The following is a 16960-nucleotide window of genomic DNA, read 5'->3' as shown; positions in this document are numbered from 1 at the left end:
CTAAGCCCCTCACCTCGCCCCTGTGCTTTGGGTTGCCGGAGGGACAGCCGAGGCACTCGGCCCTGAGACCCCTTTGCAAAAAGCCGGCTTCCCACGGAGACAGTTTTCCTGAGGTGCAGACCCTATCCCCAGTGGTTGTGGCAAGGTAAAGCAAATGCCCTCCACTTCTCTGGAAGAAACCACAGTGCCCAGCCATGTTCTAAGCCCTCCCATCCTCCCTGGGCTTCTGGCAGCGGGAGTGAAAAGAGAGGAGCAGAGCACTGGGACCCGTTTGACAAAACCCGGCTTCCCACGGGAAAGTCTTTCTCCACGTGCAGACATGCTCCCAGGTGCCTGGGGCAAGGGGAAGGAAATGCCATACACTGACCTGGAAGGGACCACAGGGCCCAGGCACAGTCTGAACCCTTCCCTCAACCCGGCGGTTTTGCTAGCAGGAGTTCAACCCCAACGAACACAGCCCGGAGACCCCTGGGGCAAAAACGGCTTCCGACGAACAATAGGTGCTTGCTGTGGAACACCTATCCCAAGTGGGGGTAGCCAGCTCAACAAAATGCCACACACCCAGGTGTAAGAAACAACATTGCCCAGGCATGGTCTAAGCCCCTCACCTCGTCCCTGTGCTTTGGGGAGCCGGAGGGACAGCCGAGGCACACGGCCCTGAGACCCCTTTACAAAAAGCCGGCTTCCCACGGAGACAGTTTTCCTGAGGTGCAGACCCTATCCCAAGTGGTTGTGGCAAGGTAAAGCAAATGCCCTCCACTTCTGTGGAAGAAACCACAGTGCCCAGCCATGTTCTAAGCACTCCCATCCTCCCTGGGCTTCTGGCAGCAGGAGTGAAAAGAGAGGAGCAGAGCACTGGGACCCGTTTGACAAAACCCGGCTTCTCACGGGAAAGTCTTTCTCCACGTGCAGACATGCTCCCAGGTGCCTGGGGCAAAGGGAAGGAAATGCCATACACTGACCTGGAAGAGACCACAGGGCCCAAGCACAGTCTGAACCCTTCCCTCAACCCGGCGGTTTTGCTAGCAGGAGTTCAACCCCAACGAACACAACCCGGAGACCCCTGGGGCAAAAACGGCTTCCGACGAACAATAGGTGCTTGCTGTGGAACACCTATCCCAAGTGGGGGTAGCCAGCTCAACAAAATGCCACACACCCAGGTGTAAGAAACAACATTGCCCAGGCATGGTCTAAGCCCCTCACCTCGTCCCTGTGCTTTGGGGAGCGGGAGGGACAGCCGAGGCACACGGCCCTGAGACCCCTTTGCAAAAAGCCGGCTTCCCACGGAGACAGTTTTCCTGAGGTGCAGACCCTATCCCAAGTGGTTGTGGCAAGGTAAAGCAAATGCCCTCCACTTCTGTGGAAGAAACCACAGTGCCCAGCCATGTTCTAAGCCCTCCCATCCTCCCTGGGCTTCTGGCAGCAGGAGTGAAAAGAGAGGAGCAGAGCACTGGGACCCGTTTGACAAAAACCGGCTTCCCACGGGAAAGTCTTTCTCCACGTGCAGACATGCTCCCAGGTGCCTGGGGCAAAGGGAAGGAAATGCCATACACTGACCTGGAAGAGACCACAGGGCCCAGGCACAGTCTGAACCCTTCCCTCAACCCGGCGGTTTTGCTAGCAGGAGTTCAACCCCAGCGAACACAGCCCGGGGACCCGTGGGGCAAAAACGGCTTCCGACGAACAATAGGTGCTTGCTGTGGAACACCTATCCCAAGTGGGGGTAGCCAGCTCAACAAAATGCCACACACCCAGGTGTAAGAAACAACATTGCCCAGGCATGGTCTAAGCCCCTCACCTCGTCCCTGTGCTTTGGGTAGCCGGAGGGACAGCCGAGTCACACGGCCCTGAGACCCCTTTGCAAAAAGCCGGCTTCCCACGGAGACAGTTTTCCTGAGGTGCAGACCCTATCCCAAGTGGTTGTGGCAAGGTAAAGCAAATGCCCTCCACTTCTCTGGAAGAAACCACAGTGCCAAGCCATGTTCTGAGCCCTCCCATCCTCCCAGGGCTTCTGGCAGCAGGAGTGAAAAGAGAGGAGCAGAGCACTGGGACCCGTTTGACAAAACCCGGCTTCCCACGGGAAAGTCTTTCTCCACGTGCAGACATGCTCCCAGGTGCCTGGGGCAAGGGGAAGGAAATGCCATACACTGACCTGGAAGAGACCACAGGGCCCAGGCACAGTCTGAACCCTTCCCTCAACCCGGCGATTTTGCTAGCAGGAGTTCAAACCCAACGAACACAGCCCGGAGACCCCTGGGGCAAAAACGGCTTCCGACGAACAATAGGTGCTTGCTGTGGAACACCTATCCCAAGTGGGGGTAGCCAGCTCAACAAAATGCCACACACCCAGGTGTAAGAAACAACATTGACCAGGCATGGTCTAAGCCCCTCACCTCGTCCCTGTGCTTTGGGGAGCCGGAGGGACAGCCGAGGCACACGGCCCTGAGACCCCTTTGCAAAAAGCCGGCTTCCCACGGAGACAGTTTTCCTGAGGTGCAGACCCTATCCCAAGTGGTTGTGGCAAGGTAAAGCAAATGCCCTCCACTTCTCTGGAAGAAACCACAGTGCCAAGCCATGTTCTGAGCCCTCCCATCCTCCCTGGGCTTCTGGCAGCAGGAGTGAAAAGAGAGGAGCAGAGCACTGGGACCCGTTTGACAAAAACCGGCTTCCCACGGGAAAGTCTTTCTCCACGTGCAGACATGTTCCCAGGTGCCTGGGGCAAGGGGAAGGAAATGCCATACACTGACCTGGAAGAGACCACAGGGCCCAGGCACAGTCTGAAACCTTCCCTCAACCCGGCGATTTTGCTAGCAGGAGTTCAACCACAACGAACACAGCCCGGAGACCCCTGGGGCAAAAACGGCTTCCGACGAACAATAGGTGCTTGCTGTGGAACACCTATCCCAAGTGGGGGTAGCCAGCTCAACAAAATGCCACACACCCAGGTGTAAGAAACAACATTGCCCAGGCATGGTCTAAGCCCCTCACCTCGTCCCTGTGCTTTGGGTAGCCGGAGGAACAGCCGAGTCACACGGCCCTGAGACCCCTTTGCAAAAAGCCGGCTTCCCACGGAGACAGTTTTCCTGAGGTGCAGACCCTATCCCAAGTGGTTGTGGCAAGGTAAAGCAAATGCCCTCCACTTCTCTGGAAGAAACCACAGTGCCAAGCCATGTTCTGAGCCCTCCCATCCTCCCAGGGCTTCTGGCAGCAGGAGTGAAAAGAGAGGAGCAGAGCACTGGGACCCGTTTGACAAAAACCGGCTTCCCACGGGAAAGTCTTTCTCCACGTGCAGACATGCTCCCAGGTGCCTGGGGCAAGGGGAAGGAAATGCCATACACTGACCTGGAAGGGACCACAGGGCCCAGGCACAGTCTGAACCCTTCCCTCAACCCGGCGGTTTTGCTAGCAGGAGTTCAACCCCAACGAACACAGCCCGGAGACCCCTGGGGCAAAAACGGCTTCCGACGAACAATAGGTGCTTGCTGTGGAACACCTATCCCAAGTGGGGGTAGCCAGCTCAACAAAATGCCACACACCCAGGTGTAAGAAACAACATTGCCCAGGCATGGTCTAAGCCCCTCACCTCGTCCCTGTGCTTTGGGGAGCCGGAGGGACAGCCGAGGCACACGGCCCTGAGACCCCTTTACAAAAAGCCGGCTTCCCACGGAGACAGTTTTCCTGAGGTGCAGACCCTATCCCAAGTGGTTGTGGCAAGGTAAAGCAAATGCCCTCCACTTCTGTGGAAGAAACCACAGTGCCCAGCCATGTTCTAAGCACTCCCATCCTCCCTGGGCTTCTGGCAGCAGGAGTGAAAAGAGAGGAGCAGAGTACTGGGACCCGTTTGACAAAACCCGGCTTCTCACGGGAAAGTCTTTCTCCACGTGCAGACATTTTCCCAGGTGCCTGGGGCAAAGGGAAGGAAATGCCATACACTGACCTGGAAGAGACCACAGGGCCGAAGCACAGTCTGAACCCTTCCCTCAACCCGGCGGTTTTGCTAGCAGGAGTTCAACCCCAACGAACACAACCCGGAGACCCCTGGGGCAAAAACGGCTTCCGACGAACAATAGGTGCTTGCTGTGGAACACCTATCCCAAGTGGGGGTAGCCAGCTCAACAAAATGCCACACACCCAGGTGTAAGAAACAACATTGCCCAGGCATGGTCTAAGCCCCTCACCTCGTCCCTGTGCTTTGGGGAGCGGGAGGGACAGCCGAGGCACACGGCCCTGAGACCCCTTTGCAAAAAGCCGGCTTCCCACGGAGACAGTTTTCCTGAGGTGCAGACCCTATCCCAAGTGGTTGTGGCAAGGTAAAGCAAATGCCCTCCACTTCTCTGGAAGAAACCACAGTGCCCAGCCATGTTCTAAGCCCTCCCATCCTCCCTGGGCTTCTGGCAGCAGGAGTGAAAAGAGAGGAGCAGAGCACTGGGACCCGTTTGACAAAAACCGGCTTCCCACGGGAAAGTCTTTCTCCACGTGCAGACATGCTCCCAGGTGCCTGGGGCAAAGGGAAGGAAATGCCATACACTGACCTGGAAGAGACCACAGGGCCCAGGCACAGTCTGAACCCTTCCCTCAACCCGGCGGTTTTGCTAGCAGGAGTTCAACCCCAGCGAACACAGCCCGGGGACCCGTGGGGCAAAAACGGCTTCCGACGAAAAATAGGTGCTTGCTGTGGAACACCTATCCCAAGTGGGGGTAGCCAGCTCAACAAAATGCCACACACCCAGGTGTAAGAAACAACATTGCCCAGGCATGGTCTAAGCCCCTCACCTCGTCCCTGTGCTTTGGGGAGCCGGAGGGACAGCCGAGGCACACGGCCCTGAGACCCCTTTGCAAAAAGCCGGCTTCCCACGGAGACAGTTTTCCTGAGGTGCAGACCCTATCCCAAGTGGTTGTGGCAAGGTAAAGCAAATGCCCTCCACTTCTCTGGAAGAAACCACAGTGCCCAGCCATGTTCTAAGCCCTCCCATCCTCCCTGGGCTTCTGGCAGCAGGAGTGAAAAGAGAGGAGCAGAGCACTGGGACCCGTTTGACAAAACCCGGCTTCCCACGGGAAAGTGTTTCTCCACGTGCAGACATCCTCCCAGGTGCCTGGGGCAAGGGGAAGGAAATGCCATACACTGACTTGGAAGAGACCACAGGGCCCAGGCACAGTCTGAACCCTTCCCTCAACCCGGCGGTTTTGCTAGCAGGAGTTCAACCCCAACGAACACAGCCCGGAGACCCCTGGGGCAAAAACGGCTTCCGACGAAAAATAGGTGCTTGCTGTGGAACACCTATCCCAAGTGGGGGTAGCCAGCTCAACAAAATGCCACACACCCAGGGGTAAGAAACAACATTGCCCAGGCATGGTCTAAGCCCCTCACCTCGTCCCTGTGCTTTGGGTTGCCGGAGGGACAGCCGAGGCACTCGGCCCTGAGACCCCTTTGCAAAAAGCCGGCTTCCCACGGAGACAGTTTTCCTGAGGTGCAGACCCTATCCCCAGTGGTTGTGGCAAGGTAAAGCAAATGCCCTCCACTTCTCTGGAAGAAACCACAGTGCCCAGCCATGTTCTAAGCCCTCCCATCCTCCCTGGGCTTCTGGCAGCAGGAGTGAAAAGAGAGGAGCAGAGCACTGGGACCCGTTTGACAAAACCCGGCTTCCCACGGGAAAGTCTTTCTCCACGTGCAGACATGCTCCCAGGTGCCTGGGGCAAGGGGAAGGAAATGCCATACACTGACGTGGAAGGGACCACAGGGCCCAGGCACAGTCTGAACCCTTCCCTCAACCCGGCGGTTTTGCTAGCAGGAGTTCAACCCCAACGAACACAGCCCGGAGACCCCTGGGGCAAAAACGGCTTCCGACGAACAATAGGTGCTTGCTGTGGAACACCTATCCCAAGTGGGGGTAGCCAGCTCAACAAAATGCCACACACCCAGGTGTAAGAAACAACATTGCCCAGGCATGGTCTAAGCCCCTCACCTCGTCCCTGTGCTTTGGGGAGCCGGAGGGACAGCCGAGGCACACGGCCCTGAGACCCCTTTGCAAAAAGCCGGCTTCCCACGGAGACAGTTTTCCTGAGGTGCAGACCCTATCCCAAGTGGTTGTGGCAAGGTAAAGCAAATGCCCTCCACTTCTGTGGAAGAAACCACAGTGCCCAGCCATGTTCTAAGCCCTCCCATCCTCCCTGGGCTTCTGGCAGCAGGAGTGAAAAGAGAGGAGCAGAGCACTGGGACCCGTTTGACAAAACCCGGCTTCCCACGGGAAAGACTTTCTCCACGTGCAGACATGCTCCCAGGTGCCTGGGGCAAGGGGAAGGAAATGCCATACACTGACCTGGAAGAGACCACAGGGCCCAGGCACAGTCTGAACCCTTCCCTCAACCCGGCGATTTTGCTAGCAGGAGTTCAACCCCAACGAACACAGCCCGGAGACCCCTGGGGCAAAAACGGCTTCCGACGAAAAATAGGTGCTTGCTGTGGAACACCTATCCCAAGTGGGGGTAGCCAGCTCAACAAAATGCCACACACCCAGGTGTAAGAAACAACATTGCCCAGGCATGGTCTAAGCCCCTCACCTCGTCCCTGTGCTTTGGGGAGCCGGAGGGACAGCCGAGGCACACGGCCCTGAGACCCCTTTGCAAAAAGCCGGCTTCCCACGGAGACAGTTTTCCTGAGGTGCAGACCCTATCCCAAGTGGTTGTGGCAAGGTAAAGCAAATGCCCTCCACTTCTCTGGAAGAAACCACAGTGCCCAGCCATGTTCTAAGCCCTCCCATCCTCCCTGGGCTTCTGGCAGCAGGAGTGAAAAGAGAGGAGCAGAGCACTGGGACCCGTTTGACAAAACCCGGCTTCCCACGGGAAAGTCTTTCTCCACGTGCAGACATGCTCCCAGGTGCCTGGGGCAAGGGGAAGGAAAGGCCATCCACAGACCTGGAAGAGACCACAGGGGCCAGGCACAGTCTGAAAACTTCCCTCAACCCGGCGATTTTGCTAGCAGGAGTTCAACCCCAACGAACACAGCCCGGAGACCCCTGGGGCAAAAACGGCTTCCGACGAACAATAGGTGCTTGCTGTGGAACACGTATCCCAAGTGGGGGTAGCCAGCTCAACAAAATGCCACACACCCAGGTGTAAGAAACAACATTGCCCAGGCATGGTCTAAGCCCCTCACCTCGTCCCTGTGCTTTGGGGAGCCGGAGGGACAGCCGAGGCACACGGCCCTGAGACCCCTTTGCAAAAAGCCGGCTTCCCACGGAGACAGTTTTCCTGAGGTGCAGACCCTATCCCAAGTGGTTGTGGCAAGGTAAAGCAAATGCCCTCCACTTCTCTGGAAGAAACCACAGTGCCCAGCCATGTTCTAAGCCCTCCCATCCTCCCTGGGCTTCTGGCAGCAGGAGTGAAATGAGAGGAGCAGAGCACTGGGACCCTTTTGACAAAAACCGGCTTCCCACGGGAAAGTCTTTCTCCACGTGCAGACATGCTCCCAGGTGCCTGGGGCAAGGGGAAGGAAATGCCATACACTGACCTGGAAGAGACCACAGGGCCCAGGCACAGTCTGAACCCTTCCCTCAACCCGGCGGTTTTGCTAGCAGGAGTTCAACCCCAACGAACACAGCCCGGGGACCCCTGGGGCAAAAACGGCTTCCGACGAACAATAGGTGCTTGCTGTGGAACATCTATCCCAAGTGGGGGTAGCCAGCTCAACAAAATGCCACACACCCAGGTGTAAGAAACAACATTGCCCAGGCATGGTCTAAGCCCCTCACCTCGTCCCTGTGCTTTGGGTAGCCGGAGGGACAGCCGAGGCACTCGGCCCTGAGACCCCTTTGCAAAAAGCCGGCTTCCCACGGAGACAGTTTTCCTGAGGTGCAGACCCTATCCCAAGTGGTTGTGGCAAGGTAAAGCAAATGCCCTCCACTTCTCTGGAAGAAACCACAGTGCCCAGCCATGTTCTAAGCCCTCCCATCCTCCCTGGGCTTCTGGCAGCAGGAGTGAAAGGAGAGGAGCAGAGCACTGGGACCCGTTTGACAAAACCCGGCTTCCCACGGGAAAGTCTTTCTCCACGTGCAGACATGCTCCCAGGTGCCTGGGGCAAGGGGAAGGAAATGCCATCCACAGACCTGGAAGAGACCACAGGGGCCAGGCACATTCTGAACCCTTCCCTCAACCCGGCGGTTTTGCTAGCAGGAGTTCAACCCCAACGAACACAGCCCGGAGACCTCTGGGACAAAAACGGCTTCCGACGAACAATAGGTGCTTGCTGTGGAACACCTATCCCAAATGCGGGTCGCCAGCTCAACAAAATGCCACACACCCAGGTGTAAGAAACAACATTGCCCAGGCATGGTCTAAGCCCCTCACCTCGTCCCTGTGCTTTGGGGAGCCGGAGGGACAGCCGAGGCACACGGCCCTGAGACCCCTTTGCAAAAAGCCGGCTTCCCACGGAGACGGTTTTCCTGAGGTACAGACCCTATCCCAAGTGGTTGTGGCAAGGTAAAGCAAATGCCCTCCACTTCTCTGGAAGAAACCACAGTGCCCAGCCATGTTCTAAGCCCTCCCATCCTCCCTGGGCTTCTGGCAGCAAGAGTGAAAAGAGAGGAGCAGAGCACTGGGACCCGTTTGACAAAACCCGGCTTCCCACGGGAAAGTCTTTCTCCACGTGCAGACATGCTCCCAGGTGCCTGTGGCAAGGGGAAGGAAATGCCATACACTGACCTGGAAGAGACCACAGGGCCCAGGCACAGTCTGAACCCTTCCCTCAACCCGGCGGTTTTGCTAGCAGGAGTTCAACCCCAACGAACACAGCCCGGAGACCCCTGGGGCAAAAACGGCTTCCGACGAACAATAGGTGCTTGCTGTGGAACATCTATCCCAAGTGGGGGTAGCCAGCTCAACAAAATGCCACACACCCAGGTGTAAGAAACAACATTGCCCAGGCATGGTCTAAGCCCCTCACCTCGTCCCTGTGCTTTGGGGAGCCGGAGGGACAGCCGAGGCACACGGCCCTGAGACCCCTTTGCAAAAAGCCGGCTTCCCACGGAGACAGTTTTCCTGAGGTGCAGACCCTATCCCAAGTGGTTGTGGCAAGGTAAAGCAAGTGCCCTCCACTTCTCTGGAAGAAACCACAGTGCCCAGCCATGTTCTAAGCCCTCCCATCCTCCCTGGGCTTCTGGCAGCAGGAGTGAAAAGAGAGGAGCAGAGCACTGGGACCCGTTTGACAAAACCCGGCTTCCCACGGGAAAGTCTTTCTCCACGTGCAGACATGCTCCCAGGTGCCTGGGGCAAGGGGAAGGAAATGCCATACACTGACTTGGAAGAGACCACAGGGCCCAGGCACACTCTGAACCCTTCCCTCAACCCGGCGATTTTGCTAGCAGGAGTTCAACCCCAACGAACACAGCCCGGAGACCCCTGGGGCAAAAACGGCTTCCGACGAACAATAGGTGCTTGCTGTGGAACACCTATCCCAAGTGGGGGTAGCCAGCTCAACAAAATGCCACACACCCAGGTGTAAGAAACAACATTGCCCAGGCATGGTCTAAGCCCCTCACCTCGTCCCTGTGCTTTGGGGAGCCGGAGGGACAGCCGAGGCACACGGCCCTGAGACCCCTTTGCAAAAAGCCGGCTTCCCACGGAGACAGTTTTCCTGAGGTGCAGACCCTATCCCAAGTGGTTGTGGCAAGGTAAAGCAAGTGCCCTCCACTTCTCTGGAAGAAACCACAGTGCCAAGCCATGTTCTAAGCCCTCCCATCCTCCCTGGGCTTTTGGCAGCAGGAGTGAAAAGAGAGGAGCAGAGCACTGGGACCCGTTTGACAAAACCCGGCTTCCCACGGGAAAGTCTTTCTCCAAGTGGAGACATGCTCCCAGGTGCCTGTGGCAAGGGGAAGGAAATGCCATACACTGACCTGGAAGAGACCACAGGGCCCAGGCACAGTCTGAAACCTTCCCTCAACCCGGCGATTTTGCTAGCAGGAGTTCAACCACAACGAACACAGCCCGGAGACCCCTGGGGCAAAAACGGCTTCCGACGAACAATAGGTGCTTGCTGTGGAACAACTATCCCAAGTGGGGGTAGCCAGCTCAACAAAATGCCACACACCCAGGTGTAAGAAACAACATTGCCCAGGCATGGTCTAAGCCCCTCACCTCGTCCCTGTGCTTTGGGTAGCCGGAGGAACAGCCGAGTCACACGGCCCTGAGACCCCTTTGCAAAAAGCCGGCTTCCCACGGAGACAGTTTTCCTGAGGTGCAGACCCTATCCCAAGTGGTTGTGGCAAGGTAAAGCAAATGCCCTCCACTTCTCTGGAAGAAACCACAGTGCCAAGCCATGTTCTGAGCCCTCCCATCCTCCCAGGGCTTCTGGCAGCAGGAGTGAAAAGAGAGGAGCAGAGCACTGGGACCCGTTTGACAAAAACCGGCTTCCCACGGGAAAGTCTTTCTCCACGTGCAGACATGCTCCCAGGTGCCTGGGGCAAGGGGAAGGAAATGCCATACACTGACCTGGAAGAGACCACAGGGCCCAGGCACAGTCTGAACCCTTCCCTCAGCCCGGCGGTTTTGCTAGCAGGAGTTCAACCCCAACGAACATAGCCCGGAGACCCCTGGGGCAAAAACGGCTTCTGACGAACAATAGGTGCTTGCTGTGGAACACCTATCCCAAGTGGGGGTAGCCAGCTCAACAAAATGCCACACACCCAGGTGTAAGAAACAACATTGCCCAGGCATTGTCTAAGGCCCTCACCTCGTCCCTGTGCTTTGGGTAGCCGGAGGGACAGCCGAGGCACTCGGCCCTGAGACCCCTTTACAAAAAGCCGGCTTCCCACGGAGACAGTTTTCCTGAGGTGCAGACCCTATCCCAAGTGGTTGTGGCAAGGTAAAGCAAATGCCCTCCACTTCTCTGGAAGAAACCACAGTGCCCAGCCATGTTCTAAGCCCTCCCATCCTCCCTGGGCTTCTGGCAGCAGGAGTGAAAAGAGAGGAGCAGAGCACTGGGACCCATTTGACAAAACCCGGCTTCCCACGGGAAAGTGTTTCTCCACGTGCAGACATCCTCCCAGGTGCCTGGGGCAAGGGGAAGGAAATGCCATACACTGACTTGGAAGAGACCACAGGGCCCAGGCACAGTCTGAACCCTTCCCTCAACCCGGCGGTTTTGCTAGCAGGAGTTCAACCCCAACGAACACAGCCCGGAGACCCCTGGGGCAAAAACGTCTTCCGACGAACAATAGGTGCTTGCTGTGGAACACCTATCCCAAGTGGGGGTAGCCAGCTCAACAAAATGCCACACACCCAGGTGTAAAAAACAACATTGCCCAGGCATGGTCTAAGCCCCTCACCTCGTCCCTGTGCTTTGGGTTGCCGGAGGGACAGCCGAGGCACTCGGCCCTGAGACCCCTTTGCAAAAAGCCGGCTTCCCACGGAGACAGTTTTCCTGAGGTGCAGACCCTATCCCCAGTGGTTGTGGCAAGGTAAAGCAAATGCCCTCCACTTCTCTGGAAGAAACCACAGTGCCCAGCCATGTTCTAAGCCCTCCCATCCTCCCTGGGCTTCTGGCAGCGGGAGTGAAAAGAGAGGAGCAGAGCACTGGGACCCGTTTGACAAAACCCGGCTTCCCACGGGAAAGTCTTTCTCCACGTGCAGACATGCTCCCAGTTGCCTGGGGCAAGGGGAAGGAAATGCCATACACTGACCTGGAAGGGACCACAGGGCCCAGGCACAGTCTGAACCCTTCCCTCAACCCGGCGGTTTTGCTAGCAGGAGTTCAACCCCAACGAACACAGCCCGGAGACCCCTGGGGCAAAAACGGCTTCCGACGAACAATAGGTGCTTGCTGTGGAACACCTATCCCAAGTGGGGGTAGCCAGCTCAACAAAATGCCACACACCCAGGTGTAAGAAACAACATTGCCCAGGCATGGTCTAAGCCCCTCACCTCGTCCCTGTGCTTTGGGTTGCCGGAGGGACAGCCGAGGCACTCGGCCCTGAGACCCCTTTGCAAAAAGCCGGCTTCCCACGGAGACAGTTTTCCTGAGGTGCAGACCCTATCCCCAGTGGTTGTGGCAAGGTAAAGCAAATGCCCTCCACTTCTCTGGAAGAAACCACAGTGCCCAGCCATGTTCTAAGCCCTCCCATCCTCCCTGGGCTTCTGGCAGCAGGAGTGAAAAGAGAGGAGCGGAGCACTGGGACCCGTTTGACAAAACCCGGCTTCCCACGGGAAAGTCTTTCTCCACGTGCAGACATGCTCCCAGGTGCCTGGGGCAAGGGGAAGGAAATGCCATACACTGACCTGGAAGGGACCACAGGGCCCAGGCACAGTCTGAACCCTTCCCTCAACCCGGCGGTTTTGCTAGCAGGAGTTCAACCCCAACGAACACAGCCCGGAGACCCCTGGGGCAAAAACGGCTTCCGACGAACAATAGGTGCTTGCTGTGGAACACCTATCCCAAGTGGGGGTAGCCAGCTCAACAAAATGCCACACACCCAGGTGTAAGAAACAACATTGCCCAGGCATGGTCTAAGCCCCTCACCTCGTCCCTGTGCTTTGGGGAGCCGGAGGGACAGCCGAGGCACACGGCCCTGAGACCCCTTTGCAAAAAGCCGGCTTCCCACGGAGACAGTTTTCCTGAGGTGCAGACCCTATCCCAAGTGGTTGTGGCAAGGTAAAGCAAATGCCCTCCACTTCTGTGGAAGAAACCACAGTGCCCAGCCATGTTCTAAGCCCTCCCATCCTCCCTGGGCTTCTGGCAGCAGGAGTGAAAATAGAGGAGCAGAGCACTGGGACCCGTTTGACAAAACGGGTCTTCTCACGGGAAAGTCTTTCTCCACGTGCAGACATTTTCCCAGGTGCCTGGGGCAAAGGGAAGGAAATGCCATACACTGACCTGGAAGAGACCACAGGGCCCAAGCACAGTCTGAACCCTTCCCTCAACCCGGCGGTTTTGCTAGCAGGAGTTCAACCCCAACGAACACAACCCGGAGACCCCTGGGGCAAAAACGGCTTCCGACGAACAATAGGTGCTTGCTGTGGAACACCTATCCCAAGTGGGGGTAGCCAGCTCAACAAAATGCCACACACCCAGGTGTAAGAAACAACATTGCCCAGGCATGGTCTAAGCCCCTCACCTCGTCCCTGTGCTTTGGGGAGCGGGAGGGACAGCCGAGGCACACGGCCCTGAGACCCCTTTGCAAAAAGCCGGCTTCCCACGGAGACAGTTTTCCTGAGGTGCAGACCCTATCCCAAGTGGTTGTGGCAAGGTAAAGCAAATGCCCTCCACTTCTCTGGAAGAAACCACAGTGCCCAGCCATGTTCTAAGCCCTCCCATCCTCCCTGGGCTTCTGGCAGCAGGAGTGAAAAGAGAGGAGCAGAGCACTGGGACCCGTTTGACAAAACCCGGCTTCCCACGGGAAAGTCTTTCTCCACGTGCAGACATGCTCCCAGGTGCCTGGGGCAAGGGGAAGGAAATGCCATACACTGACCTGGAAGAGACCACAGGGCCCAGGCACAGTCTGAACCCTTCCCTCAACCCGGCGATTTTGCTAGCAGGAGTTCAACCCCAACGAACACAGCCCGGAGACCCCTGGGGCAAAAACGGCTTCCGACGAAAAATAGGTGCTTGCTGTGGAACACCTATCCCAAGTGGGGGTAGCCAGCTCAACAAAATGCCACACACCCAGGTGTAAGAAACAACATTGCCCAGGCATGGTCTAAGCCCCTCACCTCGTCCCTGTGCTTTGGGGAGCCGGAGGGACAGCCGAGGCACACGGCCCTGAGACCCCTTTGCAAAAAGCCGGCTTCCCAGGGAGACAGTTTTCCTGAGGTGCAGACCCTATCCCAAGTGGTTGTGGCAAGGTAAAGCAAATGCCCTCCACTTCTCTGGAAGAAACCACAGTGCCCAGCCATGTTCTAAGCCCTCCCATCCTCCCTGGGCTTCTGGCAGCAGGAGTGAAAAGAGAGGAGCAGAGCACTGGGACCCGTTTGACAAAACCCGGCTTCCCACGGGAAAGTGTTTCTCCACGTGCAGACATCCTCCCAGGTGCCTGGGGCAAGGGGAAGGAAATGCCATACACTGACTTGGAAGAGACCACAGGGCCCAGGCACAGTCTGAACCCTTCCCTCAACCCGGCGGTTTTGCTAGCAGGAGTTCAACCCCAACGAACACAGCCCGGAGACCCCTGGGGCAAAAACGGCTTCCGACGAACAATAGGTGCTTGCTGTGGAACACCTATCCCAAGTGGGGGTAGCCAGCTCAACAAAATGCCACACACCCAGGGGTAAGAAACAACATTGCCCAGGCATGGTCTAAGCCCCTCACCTCGTCCCTGTGCTTTGGGTTGCCGGAGGGACAGCCGAGGCACTCGGCCCTGAGACCCCTTTGCAAAAAGCCGGCTTCCCACGGAGACAGTTTTTCTGAGGTGCAGACCCTATCCCCAGTGGTTGTGGCAAGGTAAAGCAAATGCCCTCCACTTCTCTGGAAGAAACCACAGTGCCCAGCCATGTTCTAAGCCCTCCCATCCTCCCTGGGCTTCTGGCAGCAGGAGTGAAAAGAGAGGAGCAGAGCACTGGGACCCGTTTGACAAAACCCGGCTTCCCACGGGAAAGTCTTTCTCCACGTGCAGACATGCTCCCAGGTGCCTGGGGCAAGGGGAAGGAAATGCCATACACTGACCTGGAAGGGACCACAGGGCCCAGGCACAGTCTGAACCCTTCCCTCAACCCGGCGGTTTTGCTAGCAGGAGTTCAACCCCAACGAACACAGCCCGGAGACCCCTGGGGCAAAAACGGCTTCCGACGAACAATAGGTGCTTGCTGTGGAACACCTATCCCAAGTGGGGGTAGCCAGCTCAACAAAATGCCACACACCCAGGTGTAAGAAACAACATTGCCCAGGAATGGTCTAAGCCCCTCACCTCGTCCCTGTGCTTTGGGGAGCCGGAGGGACAGCCGAGGCACACGGCCCTGAGACCCCTTTGCAAAAAGCCGGCTTCCCACGGAGACAGTTTTCCTGAGGTGCAGACCCTATCCCAAGTGGTTGTGGCAAGGTAAAGCAAATGCCCTCCACTTCTGTGGAAGAAACCACAGTGCCCAGCCATGTTCTAAGCCCTCCCATCCTCCCTGGGCTTCTGGCAGCAGGAGTGAAAAGAGAGGAGCAGAGCACTGGGACCCGTTTGACAAAACCCGGCTTCTCACGGGAAAGTCTTTCTCCACGTGCAGACATTTTCCCAGGTGCCTGGGGCAAAGGGAAGGAAATGCCATACATTGACCTGGAAGAGACCACAGGGCCCAAGCACAGTCTGAACCCTTCCCTCAACCCGGCGGTTTTGCTAGCAGGAGTTCAACCCCAACGAACACAACCCGGAGACCCCTGGGGCAAAAACGGCTTCCGACGAACAATAGGTGCTTGCTGTGGAACACCTATCCCAAGTGGGGGTAGCCAGCTCAACAAAATGCCACACACCCAGGTGTAAGAAACAACATTGCCCAGGCATGGTCTAAGCCCCTCACCTCGTCCCTGTGCTTTGGGGAGCCGGAGGGACAGCCGAGGCACTCGGCCCTGAGACCCCTTTGCAAAAAGCCGGCTTCCCACGGAGACAGTTTTCCTGAGGTGCAGACCCTATCCCAAGTGGTTTTGGCAAGGTAAAGCAAATGCCCTCCACTTCTCTGGAAGAAACCACAGTGCCAAGCCATGTTCTAAGCCCTCCCATCCTCCCTGGGCTTCTGGCAGCAGGAGTGAAAAGAGAGGAGCAGAGCACTGGGACCCGTTTGACAAAACCCGGCTTCCCACGGGAAAGACTTTCTCCACGTGCAGACATGCTCCCAGGTGCCTGGGGCAAGGGGAAGGAAATGCCATACACTGACCTGGAAGAGACCACAGGGCCCAGGCACAGTCTGAACCCTTCCCTCAACCCGGCGATTTTGCTAGCAGGAGTTCAACCCCAACGAACACAGCCCGGAGACCCCTGGGGCAAAAACGGCTTCCGACGAAAAATAGGTGCTTGCTGTGGAACACCTATCCCAAGTGGGGGTAGCCAGCTCAACAAAATGCCACACACCCAGGTGTAAGAAACAACATTGCCCAGGCATGGTCTAAGCCCCTCACCTCGTCCCTGTGCTTTGGGGAGCCGGAGGGACAGCCGAGGCACACGGCCCTGAGACCCCTTTGCAAAAAGCCGGCTTCCCACGGAGAAAGTTTTCCTGAGGTGCAGACCCTATCCCAAGTGGTTGTGGCAAGGTAAAGCAAATGCCCTCCACTTCTCTGGAAGAAACCACAGTGCCCAGCCATGTTCTAAGCCCTCCCATCCTCCCTGGGCTTCTGGCAGCAGGAGTGAAAAGAGAGGAGCAGAGCACTGGGACCCGTTTGACAAAACCCGGCTTCCCACGGGAAAGTCTTTCTCCACGTGCAGACATGCTCCCAGGTGCCTGGGGCAAGGGGAAGGAAATGCCATCCACAGACCTGGAAGAGACCACAGGGGCCAGGCACAGTCTGAAACCTTCCCTCAACCCGGCGATTTTGCTAGCAGGAGTTCAACCCCAACGAACACAGCCCGGAGACCCCTGGGGCAAAAACGGCTTCCGACGAACAATAGGTGCTTGCTGTGGAACACGTATCCCAAGTGGGGGTAGCCAGCTCAACAAAATGCCACACACCCAGGTGTAAGAAACAACATTGCCCAGGCATGGTCTAAGCCCCTCACCTCGTCCCTGTGCTTTGGGGAGCCGGAGGGACAGCCGAGGCACACGGCCCTGAGACCCCTTTCAAAAAGCCGGCTTCCCACGGAGACAGTTTTCCTGAGGTGCAGACCCTATCCCAAGTGGTTGTGGCAAGGTAAAGCAAATGCCCTCCACTTCTCTGGAAGAAACCACAGTGCCCAGCCATGTTCTAAGCCCTCCCATCCTCCCTGGGCTTCCGGCAGCAGGAGTGAAATGAGAGGAGCAGAGCACTGGGACCCTTTTGACAAAAACCGGCTTCCCACGGGAAAGT

Source organism: Ursus arctos, unplaced genomic scaffold (assembly GCF_023065955.2).
Source record: "Ursus arctos isolate Adak ecotype North America unplaced genomic scaffold, UrsArc2.0 scaffold_7, whole genome shotgun sequence".
NCBI lineage: Eukaryota > Metazoa > Chordata > Mammalia > Carnivora > Ursidae > Ursus > Ursus arctos.
This window is presented reverse-complemented; position numbering follows the sequence as displayed.